We start from the raw sequence: 20,551 nt of genomic DNA on the forward strand, positions 1-20,551 counted from the left end.
TTATGGATTTTCCAATGTGATATCCCCCATCTTTCGAATGAAAGCCTTTTAAAAACCAAGGCATTCTTGGAACGTTCTTCGAATGTCTTACAAACTGATCTCGCCTTAAATAGTTGTGCCGAAGAATTCTGACCGACTCTAGACAAGATTTCATCAATCATGTCTCCGGGTAGGTCTCTTAAAATATTGGGTTGTCTATCCATTTTGTGTTTTTATACTGTAAAATAGACAAGAGTTAGATTCATAAAAAAAATACTTATTAATACAAGCAATTTTTACATATATCATAAAGCATAAGCACACTATATTACTTATATTACACCACACGAATACAACTATCTTATTCCGACTCGCTTGTTTCTTCTTCTTCGGTTTTGGTTCGTTTTGCCAAGTTTCTAGGGATATATGATGTTCCCCTAATACGAGCCGTCGTTATCCACATCGGTTTAGAAAAACCTGGTGGTTTAGAGGTTCCCGGGTCATTGTTAAAACTTAAGGACTTCGGGGGTTGACGATACATATAAAGTTCATCGGGGTTGGAATTAGATTTCTCTATTTTTATGCCCTTTCCCTTATTATTTTCTTTTGCCTTTTTAAATTCAGTTGGGGTAATTTCTATAACATCATCGGAATTCTCGTCGGAATCCGATTCATCGGAGAATTGGTAATCCTCCCAATATTTTGCTTCCTTGGCGGAAACACCATTGACCATAATTAACCTTGGTCGGTTGGTTGAGGATTTTCTTTTACTTAACCGTTTTATTATTTCCCCCACCGGTTCTATTTCTTCATCTGGTTCCGATTCTTCTTCCGGTTCCGATTCTTCTTCCGGTTCCGACTCTTCTTCCGGTTCCTCTTCGGAAACTTGTGAATCAGTCCACGAATCATTCCAATTTACATTTGACTCTTCATTATTATTAGGTGAGTCAATGGGACTTGTTCTAGAGGTAGACATCTATCACATAATATCAACGCGTTAAGAGATTAATATATCACATAATATTCACATGTTAAAAATATATAGTTTCCAACAAAATTTGTTAAGCAATCATTTTTCAAGTAAACACGGTCGAAGTCCAGACTCACTAATGCATCTTAACAAACTCGATAAGACACACTAATGCAAAATTCTGGTTCTCTAAGACCAACACTCGGATACCAACTGAAATGTCCCGTTCTTATTGATTAAAAACGTTCCATATTAATTGATTTCGTTGCGAGGTTTTGACCTCTATATGAGACGTTTTTCAAAGACTGCATTCATTTTAAAACAAACCATAACCTTTATTTCATCAATAAAGGTTTAAAAAGCTTTACGTAGATTATCAAATAATGATAATTTAAAATATCCTGTTTACACACGACCATTACATAATGGTTTACAATACAAATATGTTACAACAAAATAAGTTTCTTGAATGCAGTTTTTACACAATATCATACAAGCATGGACTCCAAATCTCGTCCTTATTTAAGTATGCGACAGCGGAAGCTCTTAATAATCACCTGAGAATAAACATGCTTAAAACGTCAACAAAAATGTTGGTGAGTTATAGGTTTAACCTATATATATCAAATCATAATAATAGACCACAAGATTTCATATTTCAATACACATCCCATACATAGAGATAAAAATCATTCCTATGGTGAACACCTGGTAACCGACATTAACAAGATGCATATATAAGAATATCCCCATCATTCCGGGACACCCTTCGGATATGATATAAATTTCGAAGTACTAAAGCATCCGGTACTTTGGATGGGGTTTGTTAGGCCCAATAGATCTATCTTTAGGATTCGCGTCAATTAGGGTGTTTGTTCCCTAATTCTTAGATTACCAGACTTAATAAAAAGGGGCATATTCGATTTCGATAATTCAACCATAGAATGTAGTTTCACGTACTTGTGTCTATTTTGTAAATCATTTATAAAACCTGCATGTATTCTCATCCTAAAAATATTAGATTTTAAAAGTGGGACTATAACTCACATTCACAGATTTTTACTTCGTCGGGAAGTAAGACTTGGCCACTGTTGATTCACGAACCTATAATAATATATACATATATATTAAAGTATGTTCAAAATATATTTACAACACTTTTAATATATTTTGATGTTTTAAGTTTATTAAGTCAGCTGTCCTCGTTAGTAACCTACAACTAGTTGTCCACAGTTAGATGTACATAAATAAATTGATAAATATTATCTTGAATCAATCCACGACCCAGTGTATACGTATCTCAGTATTGATCACAACTCAAACTATATATATTTTGGAATCAACCTCAACCCTGTATAGCTAACTCCAACATTCACATATAGAGTGTCTATGGTTGTTCCGAAATATATATAGATGTGTCGACATGATAGGTCGAAATATTGTATACGTGTCTATGGTATCTCAAGATTACATAATATACAATACAAGTTGATTAAGTTATGGTTGGAATAGATTTGTTACCAATTTTCACGTAGTTAAAATGAGAAAAATTATCCAATCTTGTTTTACCCATAACTTCTTCATTTTAAATCCGTTTTGAGTGAATCAAATTGCTATGGTTTCATATTGAACTCTATTTTATGAATCTAAACATAAAAAGTATAGGTTTATAGTCGGAAAAATAAGTTACAAGTCATTTTTGTAAAGGTAGTCATTTCAGTCGAAAGAACGACGTCTAGATGACCATTTTAGAAAACATACTTCCACTTTGAGTTTAACCATAATTTTTGGATATAGTTTCATGTTCATAATAAAAATCATTTTCTCAGAATAACAACTTTTAAATCAAAATTTATCATAGTTTTTAATTAACTAACCCAAAACAGCCCGCGGTGTTACTATGACGGCGTAAATCCGGTTTTACGGTGTTTTTCGTGTTTTCAGGTTTTAAATCATTAAGTTAGCATATCATATAGATATAGAACATGTGTTTAGTTGATTTTAAAAGTCAAGTTAGAAGGATTAACTTTTGTTTGCGAACAAGTTTAGAATTAACTAAACTATGTTCTAGTGATTACAAGTTTAAACCTTCGAATAAGATAGCTTTATATGTATGAATCGAATGATGTTATGAACATCATTACTACCTTAAGTTCCTTGGATAAACCTACTGGAAAAGAAAAAAATGGATCTAGCTTCAACGGATCCTTGGATGGCTCGAAGTTCTTGAAGCAGAATCATGACACGAAAACAAGTTCAAGTAAGATCATCACTTGAAATAAGATTGTTAAAGTTATAGAAATTGAACCAAAGTTTGAATATGATTATTACCTTGTATTAGAATGATAACCTACTGTAAGAAACAAAGATTTCTTGAGGTTGGATGATCACCTTACAAGATTGGAAGTGAGCTAGCAAACTTGAAAGTATTCTTGATTTTATGTAACTAGAACTTGTAGAATATATGAAGAACACTTAGAACTTGAAGATAGAACTTGAGAGAGATCAATTAGATGAAGAAAATTGAAGAATAAAAGTGTTTGTAGGTGTTTTTGGTCGTTGGTGTATGGATTAGATATAAAGGATATGTAATTTTGTTTTTATGTAAATAAGTCATGAATGATTACTCATATTTTTGTAATTTTATGAGATATTTCATGCTAGTTGCAAAATGATGGTTCCCACATGTGTTAGGTGACTCACATGGGCTGCTAAGAGCTGATCATTGGAGTGTATATACCAATAGTACATACATCTAAAAGCTATGTATTGTACGAGTACGAATACGGGTGCATACGAGTAGAATTGTTGATGAAACTGAACGAGGATGTAATTGTAAGCATTTTTGTTAAGTAGAAGTATTTTGATAAGTGTATTGAAGTCTTTCAAAAGTGTATAAATACATATTAAAACACTACATGTATATACATTTTAACTGAGTCGTTAAGTCATCGTTAGTCGTTACATGTAAGTGTTGTTTTGAAACCTTCAGGTTAACGATCTTGTTAAATGTTGTTAACCCAATGTTTATAATATCAAATGAGATTTTAAATTATTATATTATCATGATATTATCATGTATGAATATCTCTTAATATGATATGTATACATTAAATGTCTTTACAACGATAATCGTTACATATATGTCTCGTTTAAAAATCATTAAGTTAGTAGTCTTGTTTTTACATATGTAGTTCATTGTTAATATACTTAATGATATGTTTACTTATCATAGTATCATGTTAACTATATATATATCCATATATATGTCATCATATAGTTTTTACAAGTTTTAACGTTCGTGAATCACCGGTCAACTTGGGTGGTCAATTGTCTATATGAAACATATTTCAATTAATCAAGTCTTAACAAGTTTGATTGCTTAACATGTTGGAAACATTTAATCATGTAAATATCAATCTCAATTAATATATATAAACATGGAAAAGTTCGGGTCACTACATTTTGGGCATATGTGGGCCCCGCAATGTAAAACTCGTTTTATCATTGATTCATGCTTATTTTACTTATACTATTATGTTGTGAAGAGCATTTCGTCTAAAAATGATGGGAAGTGTTAGATCTTTTTACGAAAACGGAACAATTTGGACAGCGGGCTGCCAGGCCCTGTGCGCACCGCGCACAGGTAGGGGTGCGCGCCGAGCACCCAGCCTGGGCAGGTCTGCTTCGAATTTTTTTTATTTCACAGTTTTGGTTGGTTAACGGGTTGGGTCGTTACAAGTGGTATCAGAGCATGGTCTAAGGGATTTAGGTGACTTGAGATAGGCGCCTAGACTTAGACTTTTGTGTTGTTGAATTATACGCGGGACTTGTAGGACTACGGGTCGGTGCTGGTTTTGATTAGTTCTTTGGTGCATAGGTGGACTAACTATGCTTATGTTATGACATACTAATCATGTGTTATTGTTTTGAACATCGAGCTAGATGGTTGTGATACGTTTGAGCATGGCACGGCATGTGAGCGTAATAGTGAGTCGCGACCATTATTACGGTTGCAAGTCAAGTCAAGCAAGGATGTGCGACAAGTATCGAGCTAGATGTGGTGTGTGTACGGTCATATGCATAGGTATATATGTGTATTAAATTGTTGGTGATGTCTAATCCATTTTTTAATCTTTAGAATGAAGACGAGAAACGGAATGGATACAAATGGCAATGGTGGTCCCTCTCATGTGGAGGAAGATGAGATGACTACCAAGATTTAGACCGCTTTAGAAAACTATGTTTCGATTTTCTCACGAAGGGTTAAACAAATATTCGAAGAGTCGGTTTCGGAACAAATTGTCGATATGATTCAAGAACGAATGGCCAATGCCGCCAAAGAAGAAGTTGAAAGGAGGTTTCCTAGACCTCAAAATGGGGGCGAGTTGGAGTTTAGCTATAAGAACTTCTTGGCGACTAAGCCTCCTCACTTTCACGGGGATCCCGACCCCATGAAAAGTGCGGCTTGGATCTCCGATGTTGAAGGTTGTTTTCGCACGACCGAGTGCCCACCCGAGAAAAAGACTAGGCTTGCTACTAGTTTGTTGAGGGGCCATGCTAAAGATTGGCTCGATGGTAAAATTGATATGGTGGGTGACGCGGCATTTGTGGGGTTGTCTTAGGCGGAGTTCAAGAAGGAGTTTTTCCTCGAATATCGTACGCAAGCGGATCTTTCCAAATTGCGCAACGAGTTAAGGAACATGTGTCAAGGGTCTTGGGAACTAAACACTCTCAAAACCAACTTTCTCGCCAAAGCGCGTTTTTGCCCCGAGTATGTGGGTAACGATCAATTGTTAATGGAAGACTTTCATGCGACCCTTAGAGATGATTTGAAGGGTAAAATTAGTATTGGTCATGTTGAGACTTTTGCAAAGCTTTTGGCGGTGGCGAAGGGGTTTGAAGCGCAAGCTTCGAGTCCGGTTAGTTATGCGCCAAGTAAAAGAAAGTTTGAAGCTTCTAGTTTTTCGAACAAAAAGAGTAAGGGAGCAACCAAAAGTGTCGGTAGCGTGAAGAGGGGTGCTTCTAGTGGTCACATGGTCACATGTTTCAATTGTGGGCAAAAGGGTCACTACTCTCGTGATTGTCCAAAACCGTCTACTAATACAATCACGTGCTTTAATTGTCAAAAAGAAGGGCACCGGAAGTCGGAGTGCCCCGATATCCTAAATGATCAAGTTAAGAGAATAGAGAAGGCGGCAGGGTCGGCAAGGGGGCGTAATTATTTGATGACCAATGATGAAGCTAAGCGATCCAATGAAGTCGTCTCAGGTACTTTCATGATTAACTCTAATCCGGCGAGGATTCTATTTGATAGAGGTACAAATTTGTCGTTTGTGTCTCCAAAATTTGTGCCTAAACTTAATAAACCATTAGCTAAGTTAAGCCGTCCGGTAGAAGTCGAAATAGCGGATGGCAAGACAGTGCTAGTGGTTGATGTGTGTAAAAATTGTAATGTCGTGTTTGGTGCCGAAAACTTTAAAATTGATCTCATCCCGATGACCTTGGGTGATTTTGATATCATGGTTGGTATGGATTGTCTCGATTATAATAGAGCCGATATTGCATGCCATGAGAAGTCTATTCGTGTGAAGACCCCAAGTGGGGGAGAGTTAATTATTCATGGCGATAAGCGTAGAAGACTTGCGGCGATATGCACTTTTGCACGGGCACGTCGTTTCCTTTTTAGTGGTGGCATGGCTTTTCTTGCCCATGTTGTTGATACTCGTGATGAGCCACCACCCATTCGCGAGATTCCGGTGGTTAATGAATTCGAAGACGTTTTTCCGGATGAGTTACCGGGTGTTCCGGCGAAAAGACAAGTTGAATTTCGCATTGAGTTGGTTCCGGGAGCTACTCCCATTGCTAAAACTCCTTATCGTTTAGCGCCGACAGAAATGCAAGAATTGTTAAATCAAACCCAAGATCTACTTGAGAAGGGTTTTATTCGACCGAGTGCTTCGCCATGGGGTGCTCCAGTTTTATTTGTAAAGAAGAAAGATGGTAGTATGCGTATGTGCATTGATTATCGGGAGTTGAATAAAGTGACTATCAAGAATCGTTATCCATTGCCTAGGATTGACGATTTGTTTGATCAACTCCAAGGTGCGACATATTTCTCTAAAATTGACCTACGGTCCGGCTATCATCAAATGCGGGTCCGTGAGGAAGATATTGAGAAAACAGCCTTTCGAACGAGTTACGGGCATTTTGAGTTTGTGGTGATGCCTTTTGGTCTTACGAATACGCCGGCGGCATTCATGGATCTTATGAACCGAGTGTGCCAACCTATGTTGGACAAGTCGGTAATTGTGTTCATCGACGACATACTTGTCTATTCGAGGAGTATGAAGGAACATGAACATCATTTGCGTAGTGTGTTGAAGACGTTGCGGAAGGAGAAGTTGTTTGCTAAGTTCTCAAAATGTGAATTTTGGCTAAGGGAGGTTCAATTCCTTGGCCATATTGTGAACGAGAATGGTATTCAAGTAGATCCGGGGAAGATATAGACGGTGAAGAGTTGGGGACAACCGACTACGCCTACAGAAATTCGAAGTTTTCTCGGATTGGCCGGTTATTATCGTCGGTTTATCCAAGACTTTTCAAAGATTGCTTCTCCATTAACTAAGTTGACAAGGAAGAATACGAGATTCAATTGGTAGAACTAACAAGAAATCACTTTTCAATTGTTGAAAGAGAAATTGTGTCAAGCTCCGGTCTTAGTGTTGCCGGAAGGTGTAGATGATATGACGGTTTATTGTGATGCTTCTTTGAATGGGCTCGGGTGTGTTCTAATGCAACGAGGTAAAGTCATCGCTTACGCCTCTCGTCAATTAAAGGAACATGAAAAGAGATACCCGACTCATGATCTTGAATTAGCGGCGGTAGTCCATGCTTTGAAAATTTGGCGCCATTACTTGTATGGTGTCAAGTGTACGATTTATTCGGATCACAAGAGTTTGAAACATCTTTTTGATCAACGGGATTTGAATTATCGTCAACGTAGATGGATGGATGTGGTGAAGGATTATGATTGTGAGATACTTTATCATCCGGGCAAGGGGAATGTGGTCGCGGATGCGTTAAGCCGAAAGAATCACCACCCGGCATTACGATTGGGATTGTTACGTATGATTATTACTAACGATTTTCTTGAAAAGCTTGGTGCGATTCAAATAGAGGCTTACGTTCACAACAAGCATGCGGAACGAATTGTGGGGCAATCGGAATTCATTACTATGGGTTCGCGTGGTTTGTTGTCTTTCCAAGGAAGAGTGTGGGTGCCTAAGATGGGTGATTACCGGCGGGTGCTACTTGATAAAGCACATAAGTCAAAGTATTCCATTCATCCGGGCGCGACAAAAATGTATCTTGATTTGAAGAAAGATTATTGGTGGCCGGGCATGAAACGCGACGTTGTTAAGTATGTTGAGCAATGTGTCACGTGTTTGTAAGTTAAAGCTGAACAACAAAAGCTGTATGGTAAGTTGCAACCGCTAGAAATCCCGATGTGGAAGTGGAAACATATCACCATGGATTTTATTACCAAGTTGCCAAAAACGGCAAGAACCCAATTTGATACTATTTGGGTGATTGTTGATAGATTGACGAAAAGTGCATTGTTTCTTCCTATTAAAGAAGCAATTACGTCGGAGGCACTTGCGAAAATGTTCATTAAAGAAGTGATATCGAGACAAGACGTTCCCGCGTCTATTGTTTCGGATCGGGACACGAGTTTTACTTCTCGATTCTGGAAGAAGTTTCATGAGGACATGGGAACGAGGGTGAATATGAGCACGGCGTACCATCCTCAAACGGACGGTCAAACCGAACGTACGAATAAAATATTGGAGGATATGTTACGAGCGTGTATTATTGATTTCGGTGGAAGTTGGGATGAACATTTGCCTTTGGTGGAATTCTTGTACAATAATAGTTTTCACTCTAGTATTGGAATACCACCATATGAGATGTTGTATGGTAGAAGGTGTCGAATCCCGATTTGTTGGGGCGAAGTGGGTCAAAAGGAAGTCGGGAGCACCGACTTGGTATTGGAGACGAATAATAAAATCGAAATGATTCGGGCTCGTTTGAAAGCAGCGCAAGATAGACAAAAATCTTATGTCGATAAACGTAGGTGACCGATCGAGTTTCAAGAAGGTGACATGGTGATGCTCAAGGTTTTGCCGTGGAAGGGTATTATTCGATTTCGAAAACGGGGAAAGTTAGCTCCTCGGTTTATTGGACCATTTAAGATCTTAGCTCGTGTTGATGAAGTTGCGTATCATTTGGAATTGCCCGAAGAGCTTACGGGGATCCATTATACATTCCATGTTTCCCATCTCCGTAAGTGTCTTGCGGATGATTCGTCATGGATGCCATTAGATGAGATTGAGCTAAACAACAAGCTAGAGTATGTTGAAGAGCCGATTGCTATACTTGATGAAAAGGTGAAAATGTTGCGTAATAAAGAGGTGAGGACCTTTAAGGTCCAATGGCATCGTAGTAAAGGTTCCGAGTTTACATGGGAACCCGAAGAATTTGTGTTGGTGTACCTTCCTGCTTGTCATGCGGCTTGGATCGCGAGGACGCGCTCCGATTCAAGTGGGGGAGAGTTGTAACACCCTAATATCTATTGTATATAAGTGTAAATATAGTACATAAAGCGTGGGAATAATTCTGGAATAAAACAAAAGTCAGATATTGATCAGGCCTAAGTGCGCTCAGCGCACACTTAGGGGTGCGCGCGGCGCACTCCTACTGTAGCCGGGTTCTGCCTTTTAAATTAGATATTTTGGAAGGGCATTGTGGTAATTTCACTTGGGGACGAGTTAAGATCACAGATCAGTGGGTTGGGAGTCATAACTCCACTTTCAACCACCATTTTCTTTCTACTTTAATTCTAGTGAGAGAAACCCAAATTTGAGTGAGAGAAAGCTCAAGTAAAGGAAGAAGGAGCTAGTTTCGGGTCTTAGCTCGAGTTATAAAGTTTTTCATCTCCTCAATAGCTACGTTTTGGTTGTGGTGGTAAGTTCTAATTTTGATTTCCTTAATTTAATTTGTGTAAGGGTTAGAACTTGGGTTAGTGTTGAACATAAAACCTATTGTTGGTGATTTTGGGGGTTTTGGGTAAGATTGAGTCAAGAGGACTCAATAATGACTAACCTAGGGTTTCAAAGTAATAATTGGTGTTATTGAGTCTAAAATGGTTAGTTATTCACTAGCTCACTTGTGTTGTTAGTAAAAATGGGTTCTAGGGTTTATGGTTGGCTTGAAATGGGTCAAATGGGTGGGTTTGACCTAGCGGGTTAAATTGGGTATGAAAACACCCTAGTTATGTGTTGATGGAAGTCTTAGAACCTTAATCACTAGCTTTTAGTGATTAGTTAGGAGACTTGACCTTTAATGTGTGAATCTAGTGAAAATGGGTCATAAAATGCACTAGTGAGGTTAGTTGGTAGGTAGTCCAACTTATTATGTGAATTAATTGAGAATTAATTATGTTAGGTGACTCGCTTTGAAGGTTACAAGTTATTGTTGGAAATCTCGCCAAGTCGACAATTTGAGTGGAATGATTATACATGTGTGTATATAATGTATTTACTTGTACGAGATTCGATGTGGGTTTTAAGTTCGGGCGATCGATACCACATCGGGTTAATATATGATATGGGTTTTAAGTTCGGGCGATCGATACCATATCATTAAGTGTGGGCGTAAAGTGTGGGTTTTAAGTTCGGGCGATCGATACCACATTTTACGTGACGGGTGGGTTTAAAGTTCGGGCGATCGATACCACTCCGGGGTTAGTGTTATAATTCGTTGTACGCTAACGGTTGTTGGGAACACCGATGAGAAATTCGAAGTACCATTCCTTTGTACTATTGGTTAACCATGGTTATGTGTTTGTAGTATGGCACTTTATATTATTCGAGTTATATATGCTATTGTTTGTGCTAGCTTGTGGTCTTGGAGATTTAGCGTTATACCATTGGTATGTCATTTAAGTTGCTAGCATGTATGAGGTAATTGTGTATGTGATTGCAAGTAAGTAGGTTATATATGTATGTGTATAATTATTGCATTCACTAAGCGTTAGCTTACCCTCTCGTTGTTTACCTTTTTAGGATCCGGCTTGGACAAGGGCAAAGGTATTCGCTTGGATTAGTGGCTCTCAGGGGTTTTAGCTTTTTGGAAGTTCGACCAATATTTGGGTAGTTTAACCCCAAACACCATGCTCTAGTGACGTTTGGCAATTAAACTTTTTGTGGTCGAAACTCGTATTTCGTACTTAATGGTATTTTGGGCATATGTGGGCCCCGTAAGGTAAAACTCGTTTTATCATTGATTCATGATTATTTTACTTATACTATTATGTTGTGAAAAGCATTTCATCTAAAAATGATGGGAAGTGTTAGATCTTTTTACGAAAACGGAACAATTTGGACAGCGGGCTGCCAGGCCCTGTGCGCGCCGCGCATAGATAGGGGTGCGCGCCGCGCACCCAGCCTGGGCTGGCCTGCTTCGAAATTTTTTTTTATTTCGCAGTTTTGGTTGGTTAACGGGTTGGGTCGTTACAACAGCAGCATCTGATTGTTCTTAAATTCTGTACCATTATCAGTACGAATCTTTCTAACCTTCAACTTATACAAACTTTCGAGCTTCAGAATCAAAACTTTAATATGATCGAAAGTATATGACTTGTGTTTCAACATCACAACCCACGAAAACCGTGAATACTCATCTGTAACTACCAAGCAATACGATTCTCCAGTGAGAGTTTTACAATTAACTGGACCAAAGAGATCCATGTGTAACAGTTCCAAAGGAATATTAACAGAATGATGCTTTTTGGTAGTATGTGACTTTCTAGTCTGCTTCCCCTGTTTACACGGAATACATACTTCAGGAATATGAAAAATCTTAACATTCACACCATCAACTAATCCATTGTGGACTAGATTATTCATCTTCCTTAGACTCAGATGACTCATACGCTTGTGCCAAATAATCGACTCCTGTTCAGTAGCTTTAGAAACGAAGGCCTGATGGCCTGTGGCTACCTTAACATAAGCCTTACGCATATCAAGGATATAGAGATCCTTGCACCTCGGAGCAGTCATCAGAATCATGTCTTTTCGAATTACAAACTCCTTTTTCAAAATATAACAAAACTTATCTTCAATAGCAACAGTATACTTCTTGTCAGCAACTTGCGAAACTGAAAGCAGATTGTTTGACATCTGCTCTACATAATTAACTTTATCAAAGCTGACGTTCTCATTAGTAATAACACCCTGAGCACTAATAAATCCTCCTTCACTACCTGCAAAAGAAACTGGTCCTCCATCCACTGTTTTCACATTAGACAGCAAAGACAAGTTCCCTGTCATGTGCCTGGACGCCCCACTATCAACAATCCAAGTACTGCAGCATGGATTGTAGGCGACCTGCACATTAAAGTAAGAGGATTAGTTAGAAAGGGTCACCCATGCCCTAATGGCAGTGGGTTTCCCATCAACACCAACAACTGGCAACTCCACCCATTGTCCTTTAGATCCAGAAGGACCTTCAGGATTTTGAACACTCTTAACTTCTGATTTAGGTTTCCAAACTGTGTTATTCGGTAATGGTTTTCTATAATAATCATTAGTTTGAAAAACCTTTTTATCATTTGTTTGCACAGAAAAAGAATTAAACACTGGTGAAGGTGATCTCCTATTAAAGGAACGATTTGGACTAAGATCAACCTTCCTTCTTGGTGTCTGTCGAATGGGTCTACAATTCATAGCCCTGTGTCCCAACCTCCCACAATTGAAGCAGTTAACATTATCAAAATCATGAGAATTAAACAATTTGCATCTAATTGGTGAAAACTGTCTCCTAGGTGGTTCAGTATGTTGTCTAGTCGTAGGGGATAACGAGACTTGTTGCTTAACAGTCTGTCGACGACCAGGCGGAACATACTTGGACACACTCCCAGATTTGGAACTTGCCCCTGTTGGTGATTGTTCTACCTTAGGACCTTATTCATCTATCCTTCCCTTACTGACAAACTTAGGTGACACTTCCTGGGTGTTCTTCTTCTTATTCTGTTTGAGAGTCACAGTTTTCTTAGACTGAGCCTTTTGACTCTCAGTCATCTTACCAGCATTAACAGGATTTTTTAGAATGGTAACTGGTTTAGTGACAAGCCCAAAAGGTTTGCTGTCTTTCTCAGTGTCGATATCAGTATCTGACTCTGTTTCATAGACAACATCTAAAGGCTTCTTCGACTCAACTATCTTAACAGAACTCTCAACAGGTGTTTCTTTAGGCTTACCATATTCTAGTTCTACAACAGGACCCTTACTTTTCTCAACTGGTTTGTTAATATACTCACCTAAAAGTGGTGGGGCAACCTGGTTGTAACCTAAACCCTGCTGTTTAGGAGGATTCAAAGTCTGTTTCACATAAGACATCCTCTACCAATTGTCGATCCTAGCTTTTTCAGACTCGTATTTCAATTTAAATGAATCCCTTTCTGCCTTAAGAGTCTCTATCTGTCCTAAATACATAGTAATCACTTTTCCATCATCTATAACCGTTGATTTTAAGTGACCCACCTGATTTTCTAAAGACTTAATCACATCAACATAGTCTTTTTGTTTATTAAGGTAGAAAAGCGCATCATCATAGTTCTTTTTATTAGTCTGATTCTCCAAACTTAAATTCTTAAGGTCAATTCTAAGCTTAGGACAAGTCTCACATGTAACAGATATCTCATTAAGCTTTGTGATAATACATTCAAGCCTCTCAATTTTCTGTTCATAACCAATGCATTTAGAACAATTAGAAACTGAGTCAATACATACCTTATCATTTCCGGGCGTGTTAGCCATGAATGCATAGTCATTTCTTCCAACCTGAGAATCTGCATCTGATTCTGACTCTGACACTGAGCTCGTACTATCCGAGTAATCAGCCTCATAACCGCCTTTACTCTCACCTTGATCTCCACAAACTGGACTCTGAACAGTAACAATCTTCTCATCATCACTCTTAAGATCACAGTTGAGCAAATGTTCCAGCTCCTTTCTGAACCAAGTACTTACATGACAACTCATCCATTCTTATTCATCAGACGAGTCAGTAGTAAACTCAAGATCTAATAAGTCCTGAGCTTTGCGAAACTTATCATACAACCTATCCTTAATCCTCTTCCTGAAGCAAAATTTCATCAGCTCTTCTGCTCTCTCCAACCTATCATCACATTTGCACACATAGCATGTGCAATTCGGATTATCCTTACCCGTACAACCTGCATTTTTCCTAACAATTCTTTCCTCTTCAATTTCTACTTCGCTTTTACCTACAAACACAACATTAGCCTTTTGCTTATCTACCGAGATGGACCAGTCACATACTTCATCCGCATAGTCAAAGCCTTGGATTGAACATAACCCGAAGATTCTTTCTCTACAATTACATGTTGTGGTGTAACTGAGATGGTTGTCTGGTGAAAAGGATCATGAAAACCAGGCTTGGGTGGTCTCGTGCAAGTCTTCTTAAAATGACCATATTCATCACAATTGTAGCACCTAACCTTTGACATATCAAAACCAAATTTCGAATCTCGATTCAAACTCAACGATCTTTGTCCTATTCTCTTCAAGTACTTTCTAGCACATCTCACAATGCTACCCATACAGTAGAGTATATCCATTCTCTCAAGCTCGTCCTCATCAATCTGATCATAGTCTTCATTTTCAAGATGACTATTAAGCACTTGTCCACCAATCATATCGTTGTATGAGTTAACAACAATAGCTGCCAATGCCATATCTTCCTGAATAGATTCGCGAGATCTCTTCTTGATATTCTCAATTTGAAACACAGGAGTTTGAGTCTGAGTCTGAGTCTGTTGAATCGGAAAATCCTCAATCATCTTAATTGTAGAATTTTGAGCTTGTAATTTAGCATTAAAGTAGCCCGACTGAGACGATGGTGCAGACATTTATGAAGCATTGGCTGATATGTATGCTGTCTGTAGTGGAGCATGAGTACCAGAAGACGTAGATAAAGATGATGCAACAGCTGCTACAGAACCAAGTCTCTTTCTCTTTGCTTCATCTTGAATGTCCTTCTCCATCAACTTCGACGTAAAAGCTGTTAGTGTCAACGGACGACCTGATGAGCTGTACCTGTTCTGAATCTTTTCAATCTCATGATCCCACTTTTCTGGAAGACCATCTTTCAACACCCTTACTGCCTTTTCATCAGGCACCTCAATCCCATAATCTGCCATCTCTGCAACCAATAATCGATATCTTTCCAAAGTCTGTCCTAGAGATTCTGATGGAAGAGCTGCAAACACCCTCCATTCATCCTTCAAAACCTTACCCTTAGTCGCACGATAAGTAGCTATACCCTCTGTTGCTGATTGAAGAGCCAACCAGATAGTATATGATGTTTTGTTTCGGTTCTTAAATTGCTGAAAAATCTCCTTAGACAACGCTTGGGTTAGCTGAGCATAACATCTACACTCAAAATTGTACTCTTCACGCTCTGTGGGACTAAACTGTGAAGTTTTTTTGGGTTCACCATCTGCTCCGCATGGCCATACATACGAATTCTCAATACATTTCCAAAGCCTAGAGTCGACACCGTTTAAGTAAATAACAAACCTAACTTTCCAGTCCAAGAAATTCTTAAGGTTGTCAAGTCTAGGTACTTTATTCGTTGATCCAGATTCACTTTCATTAAGTAGCAGTTTTTGTAGTCCAGATGCAATTACTAACGCGCTGTATTCATTTGTCACTTGTTCATTAGTATCTGACATTTTAACTGATTAAGATTGATTAGGCTTAAGTAAGTGTAATGATAAGATTCTGTCTCAAAAGAGGATCGGCCGATGGACGAGACGATCGGTCGGAGGACGGTGACAATCGATCGGAGGTCTAAGACTGACGGCCGATGGTGAAAACTCAGCACCTCAATCTTAGCGTAAGGACCTTCGGTCGATGGAAGAGTCAATCGGCCGATGATAACAGACGATCGGTCGATGGTTAAAAGACGAACGGCCGATGGTTAAGACAAACGGTTCTAAGTTATGAAAGACTGTCCTCCGGTTCACTGCTAGACGATCGGTCGATTGTGTCTGACGTACGGTCGAGGGTCGTGATGAACGGTCGATGGTCTAGGATGATCGGCCGAGGGTAGTTCTTACGAATTCTGGGCAGAAAAAGCTAGGGTTTTTCGACAAAAACTTCAATTTTGATCAAATCTGACGTTCTAGACTTAAACAAAACCGATAGAAACCTCAGAAAAACACCCTTGAACAAAAATAGACTCGAAAACACAAGATTTAAACGTAAAAATTTCAACTTTTGATTGAAAACCCGTTTTGACTAAAACCCTAAAACAAAAACTATAAAATCGACTCAAAAACGTTTGGATCAGCAACTAGAAGCTCTGATACCACTTTGTAGACGTACTATGGACCTTAGATCAAACGTATTAACCTAGATTAATGGCGGAAACGATAACTAGGGCGAGTTGAATACTTGATTAACTATCGGGATCAATCTAACCAACAAATAGTTGATATAATCGATGCCTAGAGCCTTGTATTCGGTTGGGGATTGGTCTGGGACGGTAAACACAGAGTAATACGACAGCAATAGAGTTTGTGGTGTATAACCCAACAATGAACCACAAAACCCGTATATATATATATTTCCAGTGACCATCGGCCGGTGGTCTGGGACCTACGGCCGATGGTGAGAGTCCCTCGACCGATGGTCCCTACCATCGGTCGATGGTCTGAGCAGCCAACCAACTGCTCTTAACCATTTCACGACATTATACCAAGCAATTCAAATACAAAGTATTAATGACGATGTTCATACATGACTGAAATACGAAATACAAAACTAATAGAACTTATTACATAATAGAACTCGGGATTATGCACCAACAAACTATCAAAGCTAATTGTACAACTAATAAAAACATATACTATCTCCATCTTAGCCGTGGTGCTGCAACATGCTTGAGAATCACAAAACAAAGGGCGAAAAATCAGGGCGGATCGAGGGCGACTAGCACGGCTGAGTGGTGCCATCGGAGTGCTGTAGGGCGGAGGGGAGGGGCGGCGAGGATAGCAAGATCATTAGGACCGCTCTTATTTGTATACAAAAACATAATTTGAGCTCAAGCAAAATAAGAAACTTGTTAAAAGAGAAATTAATAATTATCTCTTATATACTTGTATATCATTATTTTTTTATTATTTTTTTTTGTCTTTAAATGTTATTTTACATTTTCAAGTCGCACTTCTAACATCAGCCAAGTTTTCCTAAACACATCTATCTATACCTAAAAGTTAATATGCGATCTTAAATTATGTGGTCAAAATCAATAATTTTTGTAAATATGTTGGTTTTGACTTTTGATAATGAAAATCGATCGACATAAATTTATATTTTTGTAAGTTATGTATTTATAGTGACACCCACAGAAAACGACACGAGTTTGTGAAATAAGTCAAAATATACCGAAACCACAAACCAATCATCTTTCATTCCTTAATTATAAAAGTTGTGACATGATTCAACAAACCCAAAAATAAAAAAACTGTTATATTTCAGTAGGCTTATAACTACTTTTAGTGGCCTGGTTCAATATATTCAAATTGAAAGAACCAATAAAAGAGATACGTGTTGTAGAAGATATAGGAGAGAAAGAGGTTGAAGAGGTGTGATTTATTTAATGTATATGTGTGTTTTTGTAACTTACATTATGCACATATATATAGTACAAATTTTACTATCCATATTTGACTAATTACCATCCATATTTAACTACTAAATTTACAACACTCCCCCTTGGATGGTAATTTTTTTAAAGAGCAATTAATACTGCCTCGTTAAAAACCTTGCTAAAGAAAATCCAATGGGATAAAACTTTAGCTAAGGGGAAAAGAGTGCAGCATAGAGTTGACTCCCCCTCAAGTAGACAACGCTGAGTCGTCACATCTTTTGAACTTGCCTCATGCCAATATTGTGAACGTATGTTTTGAAAACAGCGATTGACAGTGCTTTGGTATAAAGATCAGCAGAGTTGTTGATTGAACGTATCTCATTTTAATCTGGTTGTCTTTTACGAGATCTTGAGTATATGAGAAGAATCTGAGGTTTTCATCTGAAACTGTATCATCTAAATCTTTTATGTACAAGTTTGACCCATGTGATTTGTCTACAGTCTCCTTCATGGTTTGCTCAAATTGTTGTTTCAATTCCTATTCCCTTTCAGTCTTTTTCTGAGCCTTACCAATATACCATTCTTTTCCATCGAACTTATGACCGTTAAGACCGTTTATAGCTTTAGCGCCTCGTCAGCATTTATGTTTTGTTCTGTCATTTTTGATACTCTTCTTTCATTTGTACTATGTAAGCTGTATTATCTTCATAGATAGTTGTTGGGCTTTTATAGCGTTCTAGTCCACAAGAATCAATAATGATTTGTATCATTGATCTTAACTAAAATCATTCCCGAGTAGCTTCATGTAACGCAATCACTTCGGCATGATTTGATGATGTTGCAACAAGTGTTTGTTTTGAGAACGTCATGATATTGCGGTGCCTCCATTTAGGAATACATATCCAGTTTGAGATTTAGCTTTATGTAGATCAGATAAATAATATGCATCTGTATAACCAAACAAATCTTGTTTCGAGTTGTTAGAATAAAATAATTATAAATCAGTAGTTCCCCGTAGGTATCAAACTATTTGTTTGATCCCATTCCAATATCTTTTGGTAGGGGCTGAGCTGAACCTTGTCAACAAATTAACTGCAAAAGAAATGTCAGATCTTGTATAATTTGTAAGATACATAAGAGCCCCAATTGCACTAAAATATGGAACTTCTGAACCAAGAAGATCTTCATGATCTTCTAGAGGATGAAATGGATTAGTATCAATATTAAAATCTAACAACCATATGAGTACTTAATGGTTTTTGTCTTGTCCATATTAAAATATTTTAAAATCTTTTCGGTATAAGTTGTTTGATGTATAAGTAAGTCATTAGTTATATGCTCAATATGTAAATCAACGTAATACTTAATTTTTTTTTTTATTTTAAAATCTTTCTTTAGAAGTTGAATGGCTTCATACATTTCTTTATTTAAGATAATTGATATAAACAGCTATGATCACATATTCGAACATTGTTTTTATAAAACACACGTGCAAATAAGTTTATATGTATACCCTTTTCTTATCAAGTAGTAATTTAATCGATTATACTACATACGTCCCGATTGTATAAACCCATTTAGAAATCTTTGTGATTTAATGGAATATATTCCATTGGGTTTTGCATTAGATGCTTATGATACCTTAACCCTTCAGGTATATTCATATATATATCATTATTAAGTGATCCATACATATAAGTAGTAACAACATCCATGAGATGCATTTAAATAACTACCAGGTTGATTAAGTATCTAATAAGTAATTGTATTCATTATAGGAGGATAAGTTTTTCTCCTAATTCATTGTTGGTCTTTGTGGAAAATCTTGAGTTACAAGTCAAGTTTTGCCTTGTAACTTCATTTGCACATTTCTTTTCGGATAAAAATTCATTTGTATCCCATTGTTTCACATCTTTAAAAGTGATAACGATTGATCCAAAAACTTTTCTTTTATTGAGCAATTCTAATTCAGCTCGTATTGCTTCTTTCCGTTGAGTTCAATCACGTCTATTTTGATATTCAATGACAAATTTTGGTTCCAGATCATCATCTTTATTCATGATGTCATTGTAACATTATATGAAAATATCTCATCAAGATTTTTCATTTCATTTCAGTTTCATAATATTGCATAATTTATTGCAATTTATGTATTTACATTTATCAATATCCTCTGCAGAAGGAGTATTGATTTGTGGTTCTTCTTGAACACTTTCTTTTACCTCATTATCAGCTGATTTTCTTTTTCGAGCATTTTTATCTTTGGAACCAATTGGTCTCCCACGTTTCTGCCGTAGCAAAGACTCATAAGTGACATTATTGCCAGCTTTTGTAATTTCAATTCTAGCTGAAGCATTTACTGCTGGTATATATGATTTAGTCACTTATTTTTTGTATCTTTAAATGCATAAAGTAATTAATTTGCAAGTTCTTGCATATGCATTATATTTGAACTTTCTTTTCGCATTCTTTTGTGCGATGATCAATATTCCTTAATTGATGTTCACACCATGAAACATCATTTTATTTATATTTCATTTCTCCCCCTAATATAGGGAACAATGTTTCATTAAAGTGACAATCGACAAAACTTGCTGTAAAAACATCACCCGTCATGGGTTCAATATATCTTATGATTGAAGATGTTTCATATCTAACATATATTTCAATCCTTCTTTGAGAAACCATTTGTTGTGATTGTTCAATTAAAAATACACTGCACAACCAAATGTTCTAAGATGGAAAATATTCGGTCTCCACCAAAATTAAGTTGGTAATGGAGAATATTTATAACTTGCACTTGATTTAATGCGAATTAATGTCACATCATGTAAATTTACATGTCCCCATATAAATATT

This window comes from Rutidosis leptorrhynchoides, chromosome 8, assembly GCF_046630445.1.
Source record: "Rutidosis leptorrhynchoides isolate AG116_Rl617_1_P2 chromosome 8, CSIRO_AGI_Rlap_v1, whole genome shotgun sequence".
In the NCBI taxonomy this organism is placed as follows: Eukaryota; Viridiplantae; Streptophyta; class Magnoliopsida; order Asterales; family Asteraceae; genus Rutidosis; species Rutidosis leptorrhynchoides.